Source organism: Thermobia domestica, chromosome 10, assembly GCF_964235325.1.
Source record: "Thermobia domestica chromosome 10, izTheDome1.hap1.1, whole genome shotgun sequence".
NCBI lineage: Eukaryota > Metazoa > Arthropoda > Insecta > Zygentoma > Lepismatidae > Thermobia > Thermobia domestica.
The window spans coordinates 218,137,783-218,155,167 of NC_137463.1; the positions used below are offsets into that span (position 1 = coordinate 218,137,783).

General features: G+C 34.0%; 1 protein-coding gene across 3 annotated transcripts in view; it reads right to left on the reverse strand.

Annotated features, from left to right (window-relative positions):
- Window positions 1-17,385, reverse strand: part of LOC145662991 (cytochrome b5 reductase 4) — a 388,832-nt gene that overhangs the window by 75,434 nt on the left and 296,013 nt on the right. The gene's annotated exons all lie outside the window — the stretch shown is intronic.

The following is a 17,385-nucleotide window of genomic DNA, read 5'->3' on the forward strand; positions in this document are numbered from 1 at the left end:
TTCGCTCTGGAATGTAAGTGTGACCTCCGTTTATCTTCTGTTTATATTTAAATTGCTGGACAGTAATAATAATTGCACTCTAGAATAGTAAGTTCTCCTTAGATATTTGGTAATTTATTAGTTAGATTATAGGAACCGAGAGACCGAACATCCTACGGTGACATGGTCCAAGGTTCTTGTGGACAAGGAAAATATGTAGGTACCTCCCGGAGACTAATAGAGCGGACGATAAAACTCCACAACCAAGCCTCTTGGAGAGTGGTGATGTTTTTGCGAGGACCAGGTGTCCAAAAGAAGGATTTTTCAGAGACCTAGCGTCCTAGAGAGTGGTAAGTATATTGCGAGGATCAAGCGTCCAAGAGAAGGGAAGCTCTCAAGAGACCAGGCATCCTAGAGAATGGTGATGGTGATCAATCACTGAAGATTGATGCCTTCTATGGTGCTGTGGCTTCTTTTCTCCTGAAATGTTGCTGACTTCATTAATATTCGTTGCTTGACGATGGTTGACTGCTATAAATAAGCAACGCAACACAAGTAAATACGAGGAAAGGGCAGAAAGTTCTTACTCTCTCCATGATAGAAGTGTGCTAATAATGAGAAAAAAAAATGTACCATGATAGCTTGGCATCTCACTAATACGTCTGCTAATTTTTGTTCTTACAGATTCTGTTGACGTTACAGCCAGAAAAACAGCTGGCGACAGCATGTTGAACAAAATCGAACATCAAAATGTGATTAGATTCCTTCCAATTCAAGAAAAATCAGCACAAAAGATACATGAAGAGATGAAACCTCCATCCATCTCGACTCTGGAACTACTACATAAATAATTAATATTTTTCTGACCAGAGTACATACTTATTTATTGAAAATAAAATAAGGCATGATAGGACACTGAATAAAGAGAAACTTTAAAATTAATTCATATTTGGAATAATTTATTAAAATAATAATAAAAGAGAAAAGTGAAAATAATGATTAAGAAAACAGTTATATTATAAACTAGCCTTTGGCATCCTGGGGGCTCCGGCCCCCAGACCTCCGCGTTTGCTCGGCATACGGCCTCGCATCCCTTGTTTTTTTCAGCCTTTTCATCAAGAGTGAATATCGTGCATTTCCTCTTTAATTACATTTCCTGAATTTGGCCCAGCTGGGACTTTGCCCTCCCATCCCCGTGTTTACTCGACCTACGGCCTCGCACTTCTTAAACCCCACACTTCTATCAAATTTCAAGTTCCTTTTCGTATTTCAACTATCTAAAAGAAAAGACTTTGTATCCCAAGAAAATGCCTATTTAAATAAATGGGAATTTCTTCGTTCCTCCTTTAGATCCCTTAAAAACTAAAAATATTAACTTTTGGAAATTTTCCTGTGGGTTACTCCCGGAAGGCTACAATCGCGCCAAATTTTATCACTGTGATCCTGCCGGAATGCCTAAACATTTTGGGTGTACAAGATGTCAAATATAAATAACTTGGCAAAAATTTTTTAGTTCCCCATAAAACCACTCTACAGTTGGAAATTTTTACTTTGGTGATTTACTTAGTTAACGCTAACGAAAACGTATAAGCATACCGAATTTCAAGTTTTTATTCCAACTCCAAGTACCTAAAATATGAGATTATAGGTTCAAAAGAAAGCCCATTTAAACTACATGAGGAATTTCTTCATCCTCCCTTTCGACCTCCTAAAACATAAAAATATTTACTTTTGGCAATTTTCCTGTGGATTAGTCCCGATATCATTGTAGCCCTACAGGAAGTGCCCAATAATTTTGGGGTGTAAAAGATGTCCCATATAAATAACATGGGAAAGATTTTTTCAGTTCCCCACAAAACCACTCTGAAGTTAGAAATTTTTATTTTTAGTGATTTACTTCAGTAACGCTAACGAAAACATATAAGCATACCGAACGTCAAGTTTTTATTCCAATTCCAAGTACCTAAAACATGAGATTATAGGTCGAAAAAAAAGGGCCATTTAAATAACATGGGGAATTTCTTCATCTTCCTTTAGACCCATCTTTTGGCAATTTTTCTGTGGGTTGGTTCCGGAAAGCTACAATCATGCCGAATTTCAACTTTTCACGTCAACCGGATATCTCTTCCAGGTAACGTTTGATGAAGATAATGTTAAGTTACTGAAACTTTTACGCCTTATTTTAATTTTAATAGTTAAGTATATACTCTGAATTATATAACAATAATAATTTAATGGTAGGAAGATATCTCTTCCAGGTAATGCCTGATGAAGACAACGTTAAGTTACTGAAACTTTTACGCCTTATTTTAATTTTAATAGTTAAGTATATACTCTGAATTATATAACAATAATAATTTAATGGTAGGAAGATATCTCTTCCAGGTAATGCCTGATGAAGACAACGTTAAGTTACTGAAACTTTTACGCCTTATTTTAATTTTAATAGTTAAGTATATACTCTGAATTATATAACAATAATAATTTAATGGTAGGAAGATATCTCTTCCAGGTAATGCCTGATGAAGACAACGTTAAGTTACTGAAACTTTTACGCCTTATTTTAATTTTAATAGTTAAGTATATACTCTGAATTATATAACAATAATAATTTAATGGTAGGAAGATATCTCTTCCAGGTAATGCCTGATGAAGACAACGTTAAGTTACTGAAACTTTTACGCCTTATTTTAATTTTAATAGTTAAGTATATACTCTGAATTATATAACAATAATAATTTAATGGTAGGAAGATATCTCTTCCAGGTAATGCCTGATGAAGACAACGTTAAGTTACTGAAACTTTTACGCCTTATTTTAATTTTAATAGTTAAGTATATACTCTGAATTATATAACAATAATAATTTAATGGTAGGAAGATATCTCTTCCAGGTAATGCCTGATGAAGACAACGTTAAGTTACTGAAACTTTTACGCCTTATTTTAATTTTAATAGTTAAGTATATACTCTGAATTATATAACAATAATAATTTAATGGTAGGAAGATATCTCTTCCAGGTAATGCCTGATGAAGACAACGTTAAGTTACTGAAACTTTTACGCCTTATTTTAATTTTAATAGTTAAGTATATACTCTGAATTATATAACAATAATAATTTAATGGTAGGAAGATATCTCTTCCAGGTAATGCCTGATGAAGACAACGTTAAGTTACTGAAACTTTTACGCCTTATTTTAATTTTAATAGTTAAGTATATACTCTGAATTATATAACAATAATAATTTAATGGTAGGAAGATATCTCTTCCAGGTAATGCCTGATGAAGACAACGTTAAGTTACTGAAACTTTTACGCCTTATTTTAATTTTAATAGTTAAGTATATACTCTGAATTATATAACAATAATAATTTAATGGTAGGAAGATATCTCTTCCAGGTAATGCCTGATGAAGACAACGTTAAGTTACTGAAACTTTTACGCCTTATTTTAATTTTAATAGTTAAGTATATACTCTGAATTATATAACAATAATAATTTAATGGTAGGAAGATATCTCTTCCAGGCAATGCCTGATGAAGACAACGTTAAGTTACTGAAACTTTTACGCCTTATTTTAATTATAATAGTTAAGTATATACTCTGAATTATATAACAATAATAATTTAATGGTAGGAAGATATCTCTTCCAGGTAATGCCTGATGAAGACAACGTTAAGTTACTGAAACTTTTACGCCTTATTTTAATTTTAATAGTTAAGTATATACTCTGAATTATATAACAATAATAATTTAATGGTAGGAAGATATCTCTTCCAGGTAATGCCTGATGAAGACAACGTTAAGTTACTGAAACTTTTACGCCTTATTTTAATTATAATAGTTAAGTATATACTCTGATCAGAAAAGTATTAATTAAAAACGAAAGCCGTGTATAGTGAGGAATGTTCATCTTATAGTAAAACGCTGGAAGAGAGAATTCAAATGAGGTCACATAAATCTACAGGCAAGTCAGAACGAGTTACTGCGAGCTTCGGATAGCGTAGTTGTCACTGAAGATAGTGATCCTGAGCCTATTATGACAATATGGCCTTGTGTTCATCTTGAATAAAGAAAAACACAGCTTTCTTACAAGGCTGGCTAGAATATTTATTATAAAAAATAAACTAGAAAAGTAACAGTTTCGGAAGTATAGCACTTCCTTCCTCAGACTACACTCTACAACTGAAATCAGAAATAAAATTATATACAATAAAAAAAGGAGATCATTAGTTGTATATAATTTATTGTATATAATTTTATTTCTAATTTCAGTTGTAGAGTGTAGTCTGAGGAAGGAAGTGCTATACTTCCGAAACTGTTACTTTTCTAGTTTATTTTTTATAATAAATATTCTAGCCAGCCTTGTAAGAAAGCTGTGTTCATCTTGAGCCTGTACAAGCTCAAGCGAGCCCCGTTTGCAAAATGGCTTTTTCTATATTCCATCACTTGCTCTTTTCTCTCTATGGCAATGGCACCTAGCCATTATGCACATTCTATGCTGGAATGGTTTTAAGACAAAGTACAGACTCTCAGCGGTAAGAGTGCATTTTGTGTAGAACATTCATAGGAACCGATACAATACATAGCAATACGAGCAATTACACCCTATTAATTTTAACAAAATGGGTCAAACTTCCCTATTCAAAGCTAACCCGCCGCTACCCTACTTATTCCTACCTTGCGTCATGTCAACAACATGGCAAAATCACTTGTTCTGCATAAAGTGCACTCTTGTTTTTTCAGCATCTTCCATGGTCTCAAATTCCTAAGATCTCAACCCTACCGAGCACCTGTAGAACAACATGGAAATTTACATTCAGTTTCTCGAGACATCTTTCACCTCAATGTCGACACTAAAGGCTGCATTACATGCAGCTTAGTTGGTAATACCAGCGAACGAGTATCGGCACGCTATAGATTAGAAGAAGCTATAAATTATTGATAAAATTCGTAAGAAATGTATATACGAATCATCGTGTAAGATGACAACAGGAAAAAATTACAGAGAAACGTGTCATTGGAGACCAAATAAATAGTAGTGTTGTTTTTCGCCGACATTATTAAATATATATTACGAAGGAATAGTTAAGAAAGTTTATATAGTAAAGACGGTATGTCGATAGGATGGATAACGGTTAAATGTATTTGTTTTGATATAGCTTTTATTCAAGAATCTGAAACGAAAACTAACAGGAAATTAGCAAATTTGAGAAAAAGCTTCGAAGAATATAGACAAACATTTTTTAAATAAGACGAAAGCAATGATAATTGAAACAAATGGAATAGTAACAAACATAAAAGTTGAAGAAGACGAACAAAGTAGAAACATTACTAGTTTGAAAGAGAAATGAAAGCAAGGATACGACTGATGAAATAAGTCTTCAAAAAGAAACATATTTTGAATGCAGAGTTACGTAAAAACAGCATCGCTGAATCGTGTAGAATACTGTGCTGTACGTATTTAAAACGTAAAAAATGACTGGACGTGTTTAAAATGAGAATACGGAAAAGAATGGAGAAAATTAGCAGACTGGAACGGAAACCAATGACGAATTGTTAGTAATACCAAAGAGAATTATATATATATATAAAAAATGTTGTTAGCATATTATTTGGGAAGGAAGTTTCTTAAAAGGAATGCCATAAATGTATGATAAGAGGTAAACAAAAGATGGAAAGAGAAAAACAGCAATTGTTGTTACACGATCTTTAAAAGAATATTCTTGTGGTGCAACGGAGAGATCAACATGAAACTACATCTAAATTTACGATAACTTACTAATGATCGGAAAATACTTACGACGATGAACTCTATACGTGCGTATTACTTTTTAGGGAGCTTGGTTTACCAAATCCTTCCTTATATATTTACTTTGTCCGTCCGTGTGTCCATCCGGGAGACAAAATTTCAAGAATAACTTCAATTTTAGTCAAGATATAGAGGGTCAAAATTTAGGAGTCGAGTTCTTGGATAGGCATGATCCAACCAGTTGAACCCAAAATATGGACTATCAAAAATTGATTTATCATGTATCCCTTGACTAATACACCCTAAGTGTTAATGAGGTAAGTGGATTAGTGTAACAAGGTTCCTACTAATCAGAGAAATCAACGAAAACTAAAAAAAAAAAAAAAAAAAAAAAAAAAAAAAAAAAAAAAAATGGTGCAGGTCAGGAAAGCTCAGGGAAAAGACTGGAAATCAGGGAAATTTTGTAAAATATATTTTTTCAAACATTAATTGTACACCAATTCCAGCTTAGCAAACCATATTAATGATCACAGTATGGGACATTGCTCAGATTTTTATGGGAGGTAAGTGAAATGTACGTTATGAGCACTTGATTACTATTTGTCTCTCTAGAATAAATGTTCTCATATATGAATATCCATTGTTATTTATTCTTTATTTATATGTCAACGTCATCCGACACCTGTCATGACAGCCAGGGAATTTCCTGCCAAAGGTCAGGAAAAGTCAGGGAGAAGTCAGGGAAATAGATTTCTCCAGATCAGTAGGAACCCTATATAATGCTCAAAATGGAAAATACTAATCTGCATGTGGAATGCAATGACTTTCTATCGACATAAACAAATATATTCAATTTTCAGATATTCATTCAGCTTAAAGCGTACTTCATTTGATTTAAAGCAAAATGCTACGTATTTACGCCTAGGCTTGCTAAAGTTTAGCTTAAGAATTCGGCTTACCGAAAATTAAACACAATTCCTTCACGTGATGCACACTATGACACTACGACTTATTAACAATGATGAGACCGTATTGTACATAAAATGGTTTATGGAATTAATGTGTGATGGGCTATAGTCTCCGGGACCAAAGATGAGGCTTCTGGAATCAGAAGCCTTACCATCCTTGGAATACCCGATATCTTGAACACTACATTGAGATATAACTTAAATTTACTTCAAAAAATATAAGAAATTGTATATTAGTTATAGAGTTAAAAAGGAGGGTATTCGACTTATAACAAAGAAACAAAACAAAAGAAATGTAAACGAACAAAGAAACAAAAGAAAAGTGATTGACATCACGGAGAAAAAGAAATTGCAAGCTAGTAGAAGCCACAATACGCGAAAATGTAAGCTTGCAGACATCGGTAATTCTAGACGTTTTTAGGAAACACCGAGTAGAGTCCACGAGTTGTCGAAAATGTAACTGAATAACAATGGCGTAACTAAGGGTTTGGGGGCCACCCCGTAGACAACGTGGAATGGGGCCCCTTCTCTACGTCCTACATCACGATTTGGGGCCCCGTGATGGCTTCGTGTCCCCCCGCAATGCGGGGTCTGCGGGGCCCTTATTTACACCCCTGCTGAATAATGCATATTGAGCAAAGACGCAGATGAAATCCTTCACTTGGGAAACGAGGAAGGCGGAAGAGCGAAACAACAAATAAGGAAGGACAACGAGTGCACTATACACATGACAACGACCTAATGTAAAAAGTGAACCCAAGTTATTTTGGGGTGTTAGTTCACAAATTAATAGCACGAAGAGTACAAGGGTAACTCAGGTCCGAGAAAAGTCTGATAATTCGAAGACTCAATTTTAGTCCAGAGACAATGCGGCTTCATAAGTGTACTACTCCTATTGATTCTATGTCATATGATTAGAGTTTCATAGTCGGCACTCTCACATCCTGCAGAAGGGGGGCATCTTTTTAGAATAACCTATTCAATAGCAATAGCAGAAAGAAGACGAACATACGACGTTAGTCCTAGCTCATAGTGTGATACTCAGTGAGACACTATGTAGAGTCTTTTGGTCATAACTGAAACACCTACACATACATCATTAAACATAATTAAACGTTTTCCAACAAATTAATTCTTGTATTCTAATTTCAAGAACATCCAAACACAGAGTAAGCTTAGTCTCAAGGATCTCGGTGTTTGTTGTTCACAATGGAGTGTGACGGGAATAATCTTCTCTTATTGGTACAAGTCTTAGATTTTTTTTATTGTTTCCTACGCCACCCAAGTAGGTACTAGTAAGGGAGAGTGCAAATATTGGTATGGGAAATTGAAATTCCGATATTCTTTAGACAACGATGAAGTATGTGATTAGAGGAAGCGGAATTCAGCGAATTTCTTTCGAATTATTTTGATTTCTTTAATTTTGCATTTTCTACATAATATTTTTGTATTATTATATTGTTACATAATAATTTAGCTGTACTCTGTCTAATTTTGTTTGTATACAACATTTATGTACATTTGAACTTTTTAAAATACTATTCTAATTTCTAATGTATATTGTAAGATTTCTCCTCTCTTTTACGAAATATATACACATAAATAAATAAATATAACATGCGCTTCCAATGTTAAGAACATACTCTACAATAATTTGGAAAATGTAGTGCTACTGATTTAAATGCGAGCGTAAATGCTCCAAAAATGTACTGTATTTTAATATGAAACTATGGGCAATTGGAACTGGATTGTTTCTTCTGTAAGCTATAACCTCACTACTCGCTAAACATCACTAGTACTTATAATAAACAGTGTTACTTCTGTTACTCATGTTCGTCTTTCTTTTCGGTTTTGTCTGTAAGTAAAATACTTGATTGCAACTAATTTTCACTTAACTATTAAGTTTAATTTGTTTATTACTTACTAGAACTCTTGTGTACAGAACTGAAAGTAATATTCCACACTATTTTTTTCCATCAAGTGTTTTACACATCGTTCAAAAATACATACTTGTATTTCTAAATGTTAGCAATAATATATTTTTGGGAAAATCAACAGAGCCAAATACTTTTTATGTGTAATGGACTATGAAACGTTATATACTTTGCTAAGAAACAAATTTGTTAACAATATTCAACAATATTTGAACATTATTTTATTTATTTCTTATTAATATTACGCTACTGATTGTTATTATTTGTTTTATTTATTTATTTAACAGTTGACTGCCAAAGTAAGTTGTTCTTGTGACATTATAAGGCCACATATCTGAATTTTGGAAAATACATGAATTTGTTGTCGCTACGTGTTCAAAACACAACTATTCTTAGTACTCAAATTTCAGCTTGACTTCTTTACTTTTATATCTTCACCGAAAAACTCTGATACACGGTGCAACAAGATACACACATGAGTATCACGACTACGGCAAATCACAATTAACCTGTTTTGACAACAGATGTCCTAACAGTAAGAAGCTGTAAAACATGTTAGTATCGTAAACTTTCAGAAATATTTTGACTCAAGAAGGCAACTATACCATGTCGCTATCTAAACTAAACTCCCTGGTGCTACAAATATGAAACCCTATATCTGGCCTCATGGCCAACGTTCAATTGAAATGAAATGAAATCTTTCAGTTTAACGTCTCATGGTTATGCCCTTAAGGCTAAGGAAGTCGGATGATTACGGCAAGTGAATGATGATGGAAGAATTGGTGAAATGAGAAATGGAAGGAAACGGGAGTATTCGAGAAAACCCACGGACACGATGTTGTCCACCACAAACGCACTTGGCCGGAAATCGAACCACGGACCCTACGCTGCAGAGGTAAGCGTTCTACCACTGAGCCACCGTGTTTCCCCCTCCCCCAATGTTCAATTTAGTTGTACTTTCTCTGTGATGGCGTTTGCCGCGGTTGACGGCATGGTTCTGTTATTCAGCTCTCTTGCAGGGAAGATATTATGGTAGGTAACAGCATACTGACAGTTTATTTTGATCTGTGAGAATTGCATACTGTGAGAAGCAGGGGTAAAAGTGAGCAAAACTCCCCCACCTCCAAAAAATATGCACGGCGTCCCCCCAGTTCCTAAAAAAATACAACGGGCAAAGATAGGCATGGGAATGGCATGACGTCATGCCGCTACCTACCGCCCCCCTACCTTTTCAGTTCCACTTTTACCCCTGGTAAGTAGTAAAAATTGACTTACTAATTGCAACAGATTCAGGTTGTGGCTGGAGCCCATGTTAACAGTAGGTCAGGTTTTGAATAACCTCCGTATTGCATGAGGATGCAAGGACAAAAAATCAAGAAAAAAACTTTTATTTCAGTTATTTTATTTATTATCCAGATTAAAATTTATCATGAATATACGTGTGAAATGAACTTTCTACCACAAAATAGTGGAAGAATAATCCCAACAAGTATTAAGTACTCTATAAGCTCTTTCGCTAAATACTTCATCATACAATGAAGGAAAGAACTAGAAAGATGAATGAAAAATTGAACAACATAGGAGTATTTGTTAAGAGTTCAATTTCTTTATTTTAACTCTACTCTCTAAACACTCAAAATATCTTAATTCAAATCCCCCTCCTCTCCATAAAAAAATCACAAAGCTAGCAACCAAAGAAAACCCACTGTTTGCATGCAGCAGAGAGGCTATATGAGACGGGACCTACTGATTAACGTGGAATCCGAACAGCTCACGCCGGGAACTGAACACGGGTCTTCTACGTCAAAGACACGTATGCTAACCGCTTAGCCACGAAGGAGCTCGTTTCCAATATTGATATACATATCAAAAATATCTCCGTTTTCCACGACTTCCACCTTAAACCCAACATTTAAGCTCTCAGATTATCTCTCAAAGACACAAAGTATTTTCTATTCACTATTTGCTTAACCTCAGAACCTCTACTTCGTAATACCAAACTAGCTTCTGTAGATGTAACGTCATTTATACGCCAATATTTCATTAACCCACGGTTTCAATGCTCATAACGAGTTCCTAAATGTACGCTCATAATCTCAAAACCACAACCCATAATTCCTAGTTCAATTTGCCCAGTTTGTCACTACATCTGGAAAAAATTCGCATTTGAAAATATCCACTACCTTCAAACCAAAATCAAAACAACGGGCATTTGCATATAGAGATGCAAAAAAAAAATGCTTGCTTCTTGGGACTTTTTTTTTTTTCTCCACAAAAAGCTGGATTTTGGGGTCTTAAAACGGAAATTTCGGCTTTCTTTAATTCTTGGTTATTTTTCGTTCGACTGCCACTTTTATTTACCTGTAGTAAATTTTACAATTAAGAAAGTGCGTTTATTACATTAAATATTTGTGATTCTTGCGTTCAGTCCAGGGCTATTTTGATTGGCTCTCAAACTGGCATTGTATTGTTGCCAGCAATTGTAGAGTTATGCAACCATCATATTGTATTACACTAAAATTTAAAAACCTTGAAATTATTGTCAATTATGAATTTTTAAATTTTGCTAATACATGTAAATAATTTAAGCCTGGATTGAATATAAAACATTAAATGTCTGAATTAGCTGAATTAAGTCAGGATCCTTTCCAAAATCTACTCCAGTTTATTGAGACAAGTCCAAAACTTATTTTCTTATATCAAACATACACATGGAGCTTCCAGACAAGGAAATACGAAAGGCAAGTGGACTGCATTCTGCAGTTTTCTATAAAAAGACCCTCTGTATTCAGTCAACCACATTTCAAGTCTACATTTCAATTCTAGACTTCTCATTCGTTTATAAATTACGCGAGTCTAGAAAAGGTGGAGCGTTCGAGGTTGACTTCAACTACCACAGGAACACATTGTAAATGCCGTTTCATATTAACCTTTTCTTACAATCTTAGATTCCTTGCTTCGTATTTCAAGCGCAGCCTTTATACACGTTACAAGAACAACTAAACTTAAAGCCTCTTTATCACGCAATTCTCAGTTTCCTATTCTTTTCAATTTATTTTTGTCTATCTCTCGCAATATTTTGTGAGAAATTTGCCTAAGATTTAGATAGATTGAAAACCTACAATCAAGTGATAATTTTATTGACTGGTTATTTATCATTCTATTACTTAAAGAATTTACTGCTTTTTTGAGTTAAGTGAAGGACATTCTTAATATATCAATATTTGAATCAACCACACAAAGTCTATTGTAAAGGTTACATATACTTCAAATAGGTGAGATTTTCATTACATTGATTTTCAGTGTTCTACAGTGAAATAAGCCAGCTTTTGTACGTGTTATGACGTTGGGAACACTTAAATTTCAGAAATCCAAGTAATTGTAACACTAGATTTTGTTGTTCAAAATTTTGTATAGAAGACCGTGTAACTGAACTTTCTTCTGCTATCGAGGATACGATGTTTAGTTGTTTAGCTGAAGATTGACATGTTTCAAATTTAGGATATATGCCTGTTTCCTTGAAAACTAACTTAAGTAACTTGCGAATTTTGACGGTATCATTTTTCTTTTGTGACTCTATTTTTTGCTTGAACGGCTCCATATTTCGGCAGCGTATTCCAGTTTCGACTTAACGGCTGGCTTCCATATCGTTCTTAATGTGTCTTGTTTCTTGAAATTCCTTCCAGTTCTTATCATATATCCCAGGTGTCTATGAGCTTCGCATACAATTTTTTTACAACTTCATTGGAAAATGTTAGTTTGGTGTCGAAAATGACCCGAAGGTCCTTAAACGATTCGATCTTTTAAATATTGACATTGCTAATGCAATAGTTATATTTTACAGATGTGTTTTTACGCGAGCATGATATCATAAAACATTTATTTCCATTAAGGTTGAGATCACTGAGTTGACATTCGAAAACTGCATTTATATCATTTTGTAAAAATACCCAGTCATTGACATTACTAATACTTCTTCCGAATTTTAGATCATCTGCATTATAAAAGGCTGAATGAATTTGAAGGGTAAGGAAAAAAAAAAAAAAAAAAAAGAAGGAATGTCACAAAAATGCATTTTCGAGAAAACGGCGTTTTAATATTGAAAACCGCGTAAAAAATAATACAGTTTGTAAAATCTTTTGCTCTTTTTACATGGACATTTCTATATCTACGCATGCACGGCATACACAGTCAAACAGTACCAAGAGTCACCAACAGATAGGACAAAGCACACACATGGACATTCCTTGTTTTTTCCCTTACCCTTCATTTTGTAAGCAAGTGGGAATATCATTAATTACAATTATAAATTAAAGTACGCTACGATTTGACCCCTGAGGGACCCCTGAGTAATCGTCAGTTTGTATACCTTGGTACGATACGCTTTGCTGACTATCTTTAAGCTATGAAGAGAAGAAATCAAGTGTCAAATCTGAGAGGTTTTAACATTTCAGTATGCTTAAAAGGGTGTCATGGTTAACCTGACTGGAAGCTTTACTGATGTCTGTACATATGACATCAACCTGCTTTTTGTCCTCAAAATATTCAGCTATAAAGTCAGTAAGAAGAGTTAGGTTTGCAACGATGGATATGTCAGGTAAAATACCCTGTTGGTTAGGACAGATTATGGGCAGTATGCACAATAATAGTCGTTGATAAAGAATAAAAAATAAAAAAATCTTTGCTGGTGCGCATAATATGGCTATTGATCTGTGGTTTTCGATTTTGTCAGCTCCATTACACTTAGGAAAAGGGCGAACAGTGGTAGTGTTCCACTTTGTCGGGAATTCTTCTTCCGCCAAGAATAAGTTAAACATACGTTCTGGAGGGGCAGCAAGTAGGTTGCCAAACCATCTCCCTGACTGCCCGGAAGTTATACATCTTGTCATATGTGTTTTACTGGCTGCCTAAATTCAAACTGGTAAGGAGAAAAAAAAAGTACCATAAACCAAGAAATAAATTCAAATCCGTTTTTATGTTGGTAGGTTCACTTAGATCTTGTTTCCTGTTCGGGAAACACCTTATTCTAAGCTTCAGATATTCTCTTAGAACCTAATATGAATTCAGCTTGCACGGCTATTTTGAGTATAATGTTAATTTAACACGGCAGTAAAATTTCTTTACTCACAGAATTTCTACTTTCTTCACTGTTATATCATATTAAAATATTTCAAATAAGAAACTTTTGGATTGTGTCTTTAACTTTCTCATCTTCGAATTTTAATAGATTCAATATGAGCTAATAAGATCTTAATTTATTCATTAATAATAATAATGAAACTTCACTCATAAATTTTAAATGATGATTTTGTTTCACGAAATTCATTATATTTTCAGAATAGTTATTGCTAATACTTTCTCTTTCTATAAAGTTTAACGTGCCATGATTATGTACAGAGATGAATTTTTCATGGTTTTTCTTCAGAATACAGTATGTAATTAATGTCTTTTTGTGTTATAATGGGAAAAGAAAGGTAGAACGTACTGTTATTTCTTCATTAAAACCAAAATATTAAAAGCAAGCCTGAAATTTCCAAGTCAAAAACGCCGTGAGAAAAAAAATTCTTTCTTTCCGAGCCCTTACATCTCTACCTGCATGGCTACCTTATAAAGCAACCTATTCATGGGTTGCCGGAACAAAAATATTCCCGGTTCTCTCCATTTTAACCTTTCCTCTCTAACTTCGATTTATAGACATTTTCTTATCATGGACCTACTGCCAACCAGCACTGGAACTGTCCCTACACTTCCTAAATATTGCACAGTCATATGCTCGTGGCTCTTGTTCGTCTACAATCGCCTGGCTTGATATGGACATTAGACTTGGACACCTCGAGATTAAAGTACGCATCAAACCTACGAATAGCATACAAACATCTCCACTTCAAGAGTTTCAATACTCACCATACCAAATGTTCAATATCCTAAGCTTTGGTCTTTCGGGAAACCCGTATTTGATCCATTCCATCGTCCCCAAGAACTGAGTCAAGATTGTCAACAGTCTCAACCTTATCAGAAAACAATTCAGTCGTGCGAGAAACCACATCGAAATTATAAAACCCAACTGTAAAGCCTTCTACTACGAACTACCTTACCCAATACCATCCCAGCCTCTACACTCTTTTAAAAACTAAGAAACTTGCTTATTCCATGCACCTCCCTGAAACCGAAGAGGCTCTCTTAACCAACCCTAAATTCGCTTATTAATCCAATGTTCTCGGGATTGCTGCCAGAGTGAGTGTTGCTGTGCTGAGCTTTCGTTACCATACAGCGGCAACATCTTCAGAGCTATGTGACATAGCTCTAAAGATGTTGCCGCTGTATGGTAACGAAAGCTCAGCACAGCAACACTCACTCTGGCAGCAATCCCGAGAACATTGAATTAATAGTAGGCGCCAGCAAAGCTTCAAGATCATACCTAAATTCGCTTACCGAAGACCACCACTCTCCACAACATCAGTTGGAGAATTGCTTCCATGAAACATCCTACACCTTCACAGAAAAAATCCGGATATAAGCTTGTTTCATATTTCGATATAAGTCTAATATTCCAATATCCCAATCATGAAGATAATACACACTTTCTGTGTTTGATGAAAACAGGATTATTTTAATTTTATTTATTTAGTTATTAATACAAAAGTTACCCTGAAAATTTTGTTTAAATTTGGAGTGAATTCATTCCATATCCACAAGTTAAACTCCAAGCAATGTCATATTTTATGAAAATCGGGTAATTACTGGAGAAAAAAATAGTTTAAGTTTTTCGTGACTTATTTCAGAGAACAAAACCCTATGGGGTAGCCTTAAAGAATCCACGTGTCATGATCGTATTTTTTAAGACTTAATTTATTTAATTTAATTTTTTTTAAATAGACTGAAATTATCACATTGCATATGACTAATTTCAACCGCAAGCAACAAATAATTTTTATATCTCAAAGGATACGCACGCTAAGTTTAATGAAAATTAATTTCTTCTTCCTTCAAAATTCGTTGTGAAATACAAATATATATATTTTAAGATGAAATTAATTAACTTTTTTCTTCCTCGATCGATTCGAACACCCAAAATGGAGATTGGAAGTCTCAAAGAACATTATGCCAAAATCGAAAAATGTTAACAAATCTTGAGAATTGAGAAACTGTAAAGTTAGACTTAAATTTACTCCTTTTTACCCTCTTTGCCTCGACCGATTTCAAACCCAAGTAATGAGAATGATGGGGAATTCATAAAGAAAATATACGACATATTACTTTTTCGTCTTTTTTTTTTATATATATATATATATATATGAAGTCATCACATTCTTCAAAAATTATATTTTATCGCATTATGCATATACACATACTTTTAACTTGGGGTTTATTTTACTTCTTATTCGTGATAAGTTTAACTCCAAACTATAGGCTTACTTCCTAAGCCTCGAAGAAAGAACAGCGACTATTTTCTTTAAAATGGGATACATTCTGTGAAAAAATTATCGTGAGACAGACAAGCAAGATAAAGCACATATATATCCATATGGTTACTTAAACAGCGTGAGGAACACTTATTTAATATTTTCTCATTCGCCTCCATGTTCCCTGTAGACATATATAGCGTATAAACAACCACGATATTTCAAAAACTATTCGCTTTTATTTTTCCTGTCAATAAAAATTGCTGCTTTTTTCACGTGTTCTTATTGCTTACTGTTGGGTATAACTAGTTAATGTAGGCAGAACGTGTCGTTCGAAACAGCACACTTCCGTTTGTAAGAAGGTTTATCCTGTGACATAAGTTGTTTCTGAAATTAGGAAAATTGGATAATATAGGATAGGAGGCAGTTGTATCACTATTATGTTTCCTATTGACATTAGCAGTCATAGGAAGTTGTAACTTAATGTTTAGATGTATGTGTACCTCTGTGATCGGAGGGTCGTGAGGTGAGGAATCAAATAAGAGAAATGTAAATAAAAAGTATGATCGGGAAGTTGGATGTTATCCTTGAGCATTGAGTATGTGTAGTGAGGACAACCTTTTTTACATACTGACACTAACTCTAACTCACAGAAGGAAGAGAATGTTTTGCAGTTTTCAACACTTACATATTTAATTATTGAGATCCCTTAGATGTGTGTATCTTCTGTCGAACGTACGCAAAAATTTATAATTTGGAAGATAACTGACATAAATTGAAACTATAACAGTTATTTATTTATTGTTTTACTCAATTACCCTCCAAGTTATAAATTTTGAATACATTTGACAGAAGAAACACACATCTAAGGATGACGATTATAATACTTTGCTTAAAAGAGTTAAAGAATAAAAGACTGGAAGCTATGTAGTCACTATTATTTGGAGTATCATTGAAAGATTAAGAGTAATAGAAGGCCCCTTTTCCTCCCTCGTATTTTTATATATATAAAAGCTGATATTTGTGGACCAATGACGAATATTTGTAACAATGATTTGTATACATAACAATCAATTTTATTTCTTTCAGGACCTTTTCAGAGGGAGCAATAGCCAGAATACATATTTCAACTGCCCCGTTCTCTAGACATTACGACAAGCGATATTACATAACGTACTTTGAATCAAAATAAATAAATAAATAAATAAATACGTATAAACTCAACTGCAAATTCGTTTCCCAAATTCTACATTTGTATCTCCATCCTTCACACAGAAATCTTCTGAAAGAAAAAAGGTGACAAAGAAACAAACATGAATTTTCGAAAAGTTAGAATTTGAAACAAAG